Raw genomic sequence first — 9,221 nt, 5'->3', positions numbered from 1 at the left:
GGCTGGTATTGCCCACCAGCGCCTGTGATTTTAGTTGTAAGAGTCTGCTAGGTCCAGGCGCCTCGGGTGAGGCTTGCATTGCTGGCCGTCCCCCGGACCCTGTTGGGAAGGGGTGGGCTGGTTCTGCCAGTTCAGGAACCTGTGGGGCTTTGGGGCTGCTCCGCCTGTTCCCTGCTAAACTGACTTCCCAGCGCCTGATGGGGGCCCCCCGCCTGATTTGGAGGTTCTTTGTTCCCTCAGGGTGGGGAGGGGGAGGGAGGGAGATCTAGCTTCTTTGTCGGGCTTGGGTCTCTGATAGCTGGTCTCCCATTGGGGGAGGGGATAATGGGGGCACTCACAGTTGCTGCTTTGTGTGTGTGTCCCACACAGCCATTGGCCCTTCAGGGGTTGGCGAAGTGTCGTGGTGGCTTCCCAGGTTCCCTCTTTCTGCCGCGCTGGGTTCCCTTGTCTGAACCAGGTGTGGACCCGAACTTCTCGTTGCTGCCGGTGTGTGTCTTGGTCCGCAACCTGCCTTGTGTCCATGGGGTCTCCCGCTATATGAATTCTGCACTCCTGGCAGCCTGTCTGCCGATCGCCAGGTTCCCCTTTCCCAGCCTGGCCCTGTTTGGGCCAGGGTCGGCTGGTGGGGGGAGGGTGCCTCGGAGATTCTCTGGCTCCATGTAGGTTTTCGGTTCTTCTTTTTTGTTCCTTTTTGTTTTCCTGCGTTTCTCCACTGCTTCTGGCTGCTGGTTTTTCTGGGTTCTTGATGGGGTGTTGGGTGTTGGAGTTCCCAGCTCGCTATTCAGTTGGAGCGAGTCAGGGTGCCTCCCTATTCTGTCGGCGCCATCTTTCTCTCTTGATCTTATTTTTCTAAGATCTGAAAGTCTATAATTATTTATTTTAGATTTTATGACATATTTAATGCATGCATTTATAGCAATTTTAGGACTCCCTTTACTGTATACTGCAAGTACAAATTTCTTGTGTTTTTATTTTCATTTGATTCTAGAAAATTTTAAATTTCTTCTCTTATTTCTTCAGGGAACTACTGAAAATTAAAGTTTAGTATTCAACTTCTATACTATTTGTATTGATTCTGCATGCACTTGATATATAATTGATTTTTTTTTAATCTGGTGAATTAAAACATGTTATTTTAATTTTCTAAAATTTGTTAAGTTTTGCTTTATGGCCTAAAATGTGATATATTTTGGAAAAAGCCTGATCACTTGCTAGGAAGAATGTATATTCCAAAGCTGTTGGAAGGATATGCTTTAGATATTTTTAAGTCCATTTGATTAGTGGGGTAGTTTAATTCTAATGCTTTTTTTGGTAGGTCATGGAGACTGAACTCTTGGCCTGCATGCTGTCCCTGAGCTCTTCAGCTCAAGGCTAGCACTCTACCACTTTGAGCCACCAGCAACACTTCTGGTTTTCTGGTGACTAATTGGAGATAATTGTCTCACAGACTTGCCTGCCCAGGCTGGCTTTTAACTGTGATTCTGAGATCTCAGCCTCCTTAATAGGTAGGATTACAGGCATGAACCACGTGGGTACCTGGCTGTAATGTTTCTTTGTTACTTTTTTTTCTAGAAGATTCATCTGTTGATAGGAATTGGGAATTAAAGTAACCCATAATTATTGTCTTTGAAACATATCTGTGTCTTTACATACAATAATGGTTGCTTCATAAAATTAGACCTACTATAGTTAGATGCATATGAATTTGTCACTATTATATCTTCTTGAGGCTTTGTTCCTTTATTAATTAATATATGTCACATTCTTTACCTCTTCTGACTACTTCTTTTCTAGAGGTGGAATTTGTTAGAGTTAGGTATAACTATTCCTAATTGCTTTGTTCCCAAAGTCAAATCAAAATTAGAACATTACTATCAATCCTTTCACTTTCCATGTTTCCACTTTTCACTTGTAGCCAGTGAATAGTTACAATGATTTTCATTTTAATTTGAAAGGTTTTTCTGGTTTTAATAATTTCATTGTATTTTCCCCTGATTGATTTGAGTGTTTCTCTTTTTTTTCCACCCTATTGATGTTAGGAATTTGCTGGTTTATAAATTGAACATGTTTTATTCATTTATTCTTACTCACTTTTCCATTCGTCATATGAAACATTTTTTTCCCTGAGCTCTCACATTGATGACTCTCATTTTCATCTATGTGTAGAATTATTTAAGTGTCTTTAATGATCACAAATTCCCTTGTTTCATACATATGTCGGAAAGTCTTTATTTTTTCCACCAATTTTAAGGTATAACTTTCCTGAATACAGAAATATTGAGTGTCAGATATACACTTTCTGAGCTTGAAATACTTTATTATAAACTCTGGCTTTTGTGACTCTGATTAGAGGCTGATGTAAATATCATACTATTTACCATTCTAAGTAAGATGGCAATTTATTTTTCTTGCACGCATCAGTATTCCTTCCTGTTCTGTTGTTCACTGACTGCAATGTGATACAGGGAAGTTCTTTTCTAATCATTTCAATTTGGATTCTAAATACTTCCTGAATGACATTCCTTATATTTGTGGAATTTTCTGCTATAACATCATTGAACATACTTTCTTCGCTTTTCATTTTCACTTCACTTTCCTTTTCTACCTGATAGACTGTTAGATTTGATTCCATGGCCATATCACTGTGATTTTGAAAGTTGTGGTCCACTTACTTTGTTCCTGTCATTGGAATCTATCTGTTTTTCAATTTTGTCTTCACTCATTCATATTCTTACATGTGTTTGATCTAGTCTGTTGATGACATGTTCCACTGTGTATTTTTACTTGATTTATTAAAAAATTTCATTCTATCATTCCTATTTTTTTTTTAATTCTGAATCTCAGACTCCTGGTGAAATTTTTCATTCAATGTTTAGAAATATTTTCCTCCAGGTCTTGAATTGCAGTCCTATCCAACGTCATTGATGCTTTCTAAAACTAGACTTTGAGATATGGAGGTAGGAGATAAGTGGCAGAGCATCTTCCAAGTGGCAGATAACTTCCAACCAAGTGCAAAGTTCAAACCACAATATCACCAAAATGAAACCAAACCCCAAAAAGTAGACTTCAAATTTTGGTCCGGCATTTCAACCATTCTAGTGTGTTTGGATTTGGTTATTGAAGAGTTGAAGGCTCTTAGAGGAGTCATATTGACTGTTATTCATATTTATTGTGCTTCTAGGTAGCAATTAGCGCATTTGCTGAGGACATCTCTTTTTGTTTCCTTGGAGGACACCTCTTAGGGATTCAGTTCCTATACCACTCAGAGAGGCGAAAAAAAATTCATAAGAGCAACAACCCTATTCAGGTCTGTGTTGTTTGTAGGCTAAAGGACAGGCTGTTCAAGGGACAGTTATCAGATTCTTGTCTGCATTTGATTTAGCTGCTTCTCTTCCTTGCATACCCAGAGCTGTTGCTAATGTCAATGTGCTTTGCAGCCTAAGGGCACCACAGATTCCCTCTTGTACAAGATCCCTTCATTTGTGTGCCTTCAAAGCTGCCAACAACCAAGCATGTAGGTGTGGAAATAAATAAATATATATATATATATATATATATATATATATATATATATATATATATATACACACATATATATGTATGTATATATATATAAATAATACCTGAGGGAATCCACCACTACCCGTAGTCGTGGTCCCTAGAGCATTCAAAATCTTGAAGAATTGATGAGCATAGGAAAAATAGAAGTGTGTGTGTGTGTGTGTGTGTGTGTGATCCAGGAGTACAGAGTTCTTAGTCCATGCTGCAGCAAACTATACTCAGTAGCCTGTGCTCTCAGTCTCTGTAATAATTCACTGGCAATTGGGCATATTCTCACCACACACAGTGGCACCATCGATTCCCTTAGTTATCACAGTAGGAATTCGCCATCGCCCAAACTTCTGAATGTTTAATGTCTGACCCTTTTTCTCCTTCTTTGATTCCTGAACTTAGGGCCTGGGTACTGCCCCCTGAGCTGCTGCTGCTTCTTCTTCTTCTTCTTCTTCTTCTTCTTCTTCTTCTTCTTCTTCTTCTTCTTCTTCTTCTTCTTCTTTTTTGCTAGTCCTGGGCTTTGTACTCATGGCCTGAGCACTATCCGTAGCTTCTGTTTTGCTCAAGCCAAGTACTGTAACACTTGAGCCACAGCGCCATTTCTAGCTATTTTCTATATACGTGGCAATGGGGAATCAAACCCAGGGCTTCATGTATATGAGGCAAGCACTCTTGCCACTAGGCCATATTCCCAACCCTGACCCGCTTTCTTCTATGACTATGTCCTATCTAAACACCATAGGTGAACACCCTCAGATTTCTTGACATGCAATTTTTCCCATGTTTTCTTTCCTAGAGTAACTTAATCTCAAATAGATCTTCTCTTATGATGGTACCCATGTAGATATCTCTGAGATATTGAAAGCAACAAAATGAATTTCTTCTCCAGTGCTGGCCAGTCACTGGAGGAGGAGTCACTGCCACATGAGGTCTCCACAGTGAGTTTAAGGCTTGTGAGAAATTCAAGCATGTCCTGTGGCTAGCCCTGTCAGTCAGTTGTGCTGCCTGGCCTTCTTTGTGATTCTCTTTTCAGATTCCCTTCATTGTTCGAGAGCTAGCATTAGAGATCTTACTTACCTCTGATTAGATTTCCTGTTTCTTTGTGCTTCTCAGGTGTCCTATCATTTCTGTCATTTCAAATACCTTTTCTCTTTCTCTCTTCAGAAAAGAGCCTGTCCTTTGTTGACTCTACTGTAATGTCCAGAATCACATGGGAGAAGCTTCTTTCAGTGCTATGTCTTGATCCAGAAATCTATGCTACCCTTTATTACCATTTATCTCTCTATTTTATTAAACACTTTCATTTTGCATGAAAGATTTTTATCTCCCGAAATACACAAATACTTGGTAGTTGGGCCTAGTTAAACACAGAGAAGGATGTGAAATACCAACCCTGGCTTTGTTTTTTTGAAAAAACAACAACAACACTGATTTCTGTTAAGAAAACAGTCTAAGACGCTTTATGACATTGTGCAGACATCAATACTGCAAGTAATTTGATGCCCTTCAACTTTTAGAGACCATCAAGTCAGGCTTGAAAATTCCTAGGCTCTGTGTATTATCAGATATGTCAGTGCATACTCTGGTATTTAGCATTTATATTTAATAAATATTTATTGAGTGTTTACTGTTCAGTAGGGTACATATTTTTGAAAGTAAGACTTTTGATGCAATACATGCAAATATTTTGTACAAATTCCAGTGACTAAAATTTAGTATACAATAGATTAACAAAATGGCTGATTTGGCAATATGTGGCTGATTTGGCAATATGGGGCAATATTCTGTAGTTGCAAAGAATAGCTCACAGCTCTATTTTTGACCTTAAGAAGCCCCACCCTCAGGACCCTTGACTAGGTCCTAAGTCTACGGCACTATTGAGAAGTGGTGAGACCTTTAGGAAGCGAAGCCTAGTGGAAGAAATGTGGGTTATGTGGAATTCCCTTGAAGGGGATATTGAGACCCTCTCTTTCTTTCTTTCTTTCTTTCTTTCTTTCTTTCCGTCCCTCCCTCTCTCCCTTTCTTTCTTTCTTTCTTTTTTCTTTCTTTCTTTTCTTTTCTTTCCTTCTTTCTCTCTTTCTGGATGCCATGGACTAACAAAACCGTCCCCTTGACATATTCCAACCAGGCCAAAACAACAGTGCCAAGAAACCAAGGACTAAAATCTTTAAACTGCTAGCCCAAATAAAATTTTCCTCTTGAGCTCCCCGCCCCACCCCTGGCGCTAGCTCCTCCTCAGTGCCTGGAGGAGACCGAGAGGGAATTGAAACCGAGAGGAGTGTCAGGAGTGTCAAGAGTGTCAGGGTGGCAGTGGCCTAGGGTGGTGGCACTTTGGTGTGCATGCCCTGCAGTCGCGAAAGTGCCAGGGAGTGCTGAGCTAACTGAGCACGCGCCCGGGGAAACACATAGAATGAAAGAAGTAGACAATCTTGAAAGTATAAAAGAAGAATGGGTTTGTGACACAGGATCTGACAACCAGCCTCTTAGTGATAACCAGAAAATGAATTGTGAACACTTAGTTGACAGCCTTTTTGAAGAAGCTCAGAAAATTGGTACCAAATACTTGTCTCCAACTGAACAGAAGAAACAGGTAGATATACATATAAAATTGTGGAAAAATGGGTTCACTGTCAACGGTGACTTTAGAACTTACTCGGATGGTGCAAGTCAACAATTCCTGAACTCCATCAAGAAGGGGGAATTACCTGCAGAATTACAGGGTCTTTTTGATAAAGAGGAGGTGGATGTGAAAGTTGAAGACAAAGTTGTATATTGACAAAGCCTGTGTTCCAACCCTTCTCAGGACAGGGTCATAGACTAGGAAGTGCTACACCAAAACTTGTTTCAAAAGCAAAGATTATTGAAGTTGAAAGTAAAAATACTTTATGTGCTGTTTCACTGAACAACTTGGAACCCATTACTAATGTACAGATCTGGTTAGCCAATGGGAAAAGAATTGTCCAGAAATTTAATATTTCTCATAGGATAATCCACATCAAAGACTTCATTGAAAAGTACCAAGCACCTCAAAGAAGCCCTCCTTTTTCCCTGGCTCTTCCTTTCCTCAGATTGCTAGATGAGACACTCACCCTTGGAGAAGCAGCTTTACAGAATACTGTAATCTTTCAGAGACTAAAAGAAATTGCTGAGCCTTTCAGAAAACTTTCATAGAATTGATTTTTGAGAGACTAAGTAGAAATTTTGCAGGGAAATGATGTTTGGAATGGAGCATGTAAAAGTGGGAGAAAGGAGAAGTTTGATTCATTGGACTTTTGGTTTGAGTGCTATTTAACTCTCTTGATGAGAAAAAATTTAAATAATCACAAGTTAGGAAACATAGCAAGAAATTATATTCAACACACGTTTTACCCCAGAATGCTTACTCAAATAAAAGTACTATTATTTTCCAACACTAAAAACAATTTTAAAAAAATACACTGTCTTGTAGGGGATCATACTCCCGCACTTCACACCAACCGTGTGGACTATCTACGAGAAAAGTCAACAGCACTGTGAAAACTCCAACTGTCAAAACCCAGAATTATTAGTGTATTTCAATATCTTCTTATATTAACATCTCTGATAAGATTATCAGGTTAATTTATGACAAAATTATACCAAAACAGATTTGCTTTAGTAAGTAAAAGTGAACCTCTCACAAATCTTTGTGTTTTACTCACCATTTATCAAGTGCTCATTTATGCAACCCAAATAGCATGATTTATGTTTCCAGTTTTTACTATAAAATATTTATTTATTAAAGAATCTAATGACTCACCCCATTAGTTTCCAGTTAGGGTCATTTTATTATGAAGATAGAAGACAGATAAGTTAGCAACAGAGATAACTGAAAGGGACACACCTGGCGGGCCCAAACACCATAATGGGCCTGACATAAAGATTGTACTAATCCTTTATCTCATATGGATATAGAATATGCTGTTCGGTTTTGTATATCAAGTATCAATGTTACCTACTCCTTGACTCTGGCTCTTAGAGATTCTTGATCCATTTTCAAAAGAAAGCCACAAGATAGAAGCCATTTCTCTCTTTTCCATTCTTTAATTATTGTGAAAGTCAAACATATAACTAAGTATTAATTACATGAATATGACAGTCTGTGAAACTTATTTAAATTTCATTTTTCTCTTAACAAAACCCCATGTGAGGAGATACACTTCCACTCTCATATAATTTATTTTCAATTTGTGACTGACTCAGTTTTCCTTCTGTTTTTTGCTGTGTTACCAGTATGGCCAATGGAACATTAATACATATGATATGAGTGTAGTTGGGCTAGTATTGTGTGCTACTCCTACTTTTTTAAGAAAACAGATGTGTACAAACAGAGCTCAGAGGTGGCCTGGGACTTCGGGGATGAGCAGGCCAAGCATCTCCAGCTGTGGAGGGCAAGCTGACAGATGGGCAGGAGGAGGACCCTGGTTGGCCTCACCTTTTGTATCTGCTACTGGCTTTTTGTCTCTAGAACAGGTATGTCCTTTCTGTCCTAAAATTTACCTACCCTACCTTATTCCAATGGTAGCAGACATTTGTTGGTGCATTTTTGCTACATGTGTCATGGAAACTGAGCTGGGTGGAGATCACCTGCTGTTCAAAATCTAATATTTCCACGTGGCTTCCCACTTCCATGGTGTTTGTGGGGATAATCTCTGCTGGGTCCAGAGCCTTGTCCAGATTGGCTGTTCCTGTGCTTCTCATTTTGCACAGTGTAGCTGAAGTTATTGTTTGTGGGTACTAGAAGTGTTTTCGGGAAGAGAAAACCTCTCCCGCAAAGACTTGTATTGTCCTCTTCCTCCTGGCTGCTGTGGGCTGCCTTCCCTTTAATGACACCCAGTGTAATCCAGATAGATATTTCTGGGCTGTAATTCACATATTCTATGTAGGATCTTATAAACTACTTTGTAAATCCCCGAAGCCCAGCACAATTAGTGACATTGACCAGCAGTACGGAAACTACATATTCAGTGTGGCGCACCTGACAGTTGCATCTCATCCCACAGGTGACCTCTCCAGTGTCCTAGTCTTCCTGTTCCTGTCCTTCCACAGATTCCATGGCAGCTGCTGTGCCAGTGGAATCTTAAGATTTTTTCTCATGCTCACCACAGTGAAATTGAAAAGCCTTCTGGCCCCAAGGCAGTGTGCAGCCTGGATTTTCTTTGCTAAGGTTGTCACAGCTGGGTTGTCTGTACTCTTGTTCGATGTGGTCCTGTCCAGTGCAACTGTGGTATGCCTCCTGCTTGGTGGAATTGGAGAAACCTTACTGGTTTTCTCAGAGTGGAAGGGCTCCTCATGAAGATGGGCAAGACAGTGAGTACACATCCGGAGTCCACCCTGCGCTGGCATGGTGTTAAAATGGCAGAACAACACATGTCCTGAGACCACAGAAGGATCTGTGGGTGGAGCCTTCCTGCATGACCACTGGTGCCTTCACCAAGCTGATCTCGGTGGTAGCTAATGATGCCAAGACCTTACTGTGTCTCCCTGCTTCAAGGAGAACTTTCTGGAAGCCTGCTGCAGAGGAATGGTCTGTTACATCTTCGCATGTCTCCAGTTACACCCAGTTCCACTGAAACAGCAAATACAGGATTGCACATTGAAGGCTCTCCCCCCGGAGTTCACTGAGTCTTTTCTGGGACCCTCTTTGCCTT

General features: G+C 40.3%; 2 pseudogenes; both read left to right on the top strand.

The window, feature by feature from the left end:
* Nucleotides 1–5,917: 5,917 nt before the first annotated feature.
* On the top strand, nt 5,918–6,754 carry LOC125366746 (annotated as a pseudogene).
* Nucleotides 6,755–7,973: 1,219 nt separating this feature from the next.
* LOC125366739 lies at nt 7,974–8,962 on the top strand (annotated as a pseudogene).
* The last annotated feature ends 259 nt before the right edge of the window (nt 8,963–9,221 follow it).

This window comes from Perognathus longimembris, chromosome 18, assembly GCF_023159225.1.
Source record: "Perognathus longimembris pacificus isolate PPM17 chromosome 18, ASM2315922v1, whole genome shotgun sequence".
Lineage (NCBI taxonomy): Eukaryota > Metazoa > Chordata > Mammalia > Rodentia > Heteromyidae > Perognathus > Perognathus longimembris.
The sequence above is the reverse complement of the archived record's forward strand: the minus strand, read 5'-3'. Positions and strand labels throughout refer to the sequence as shown.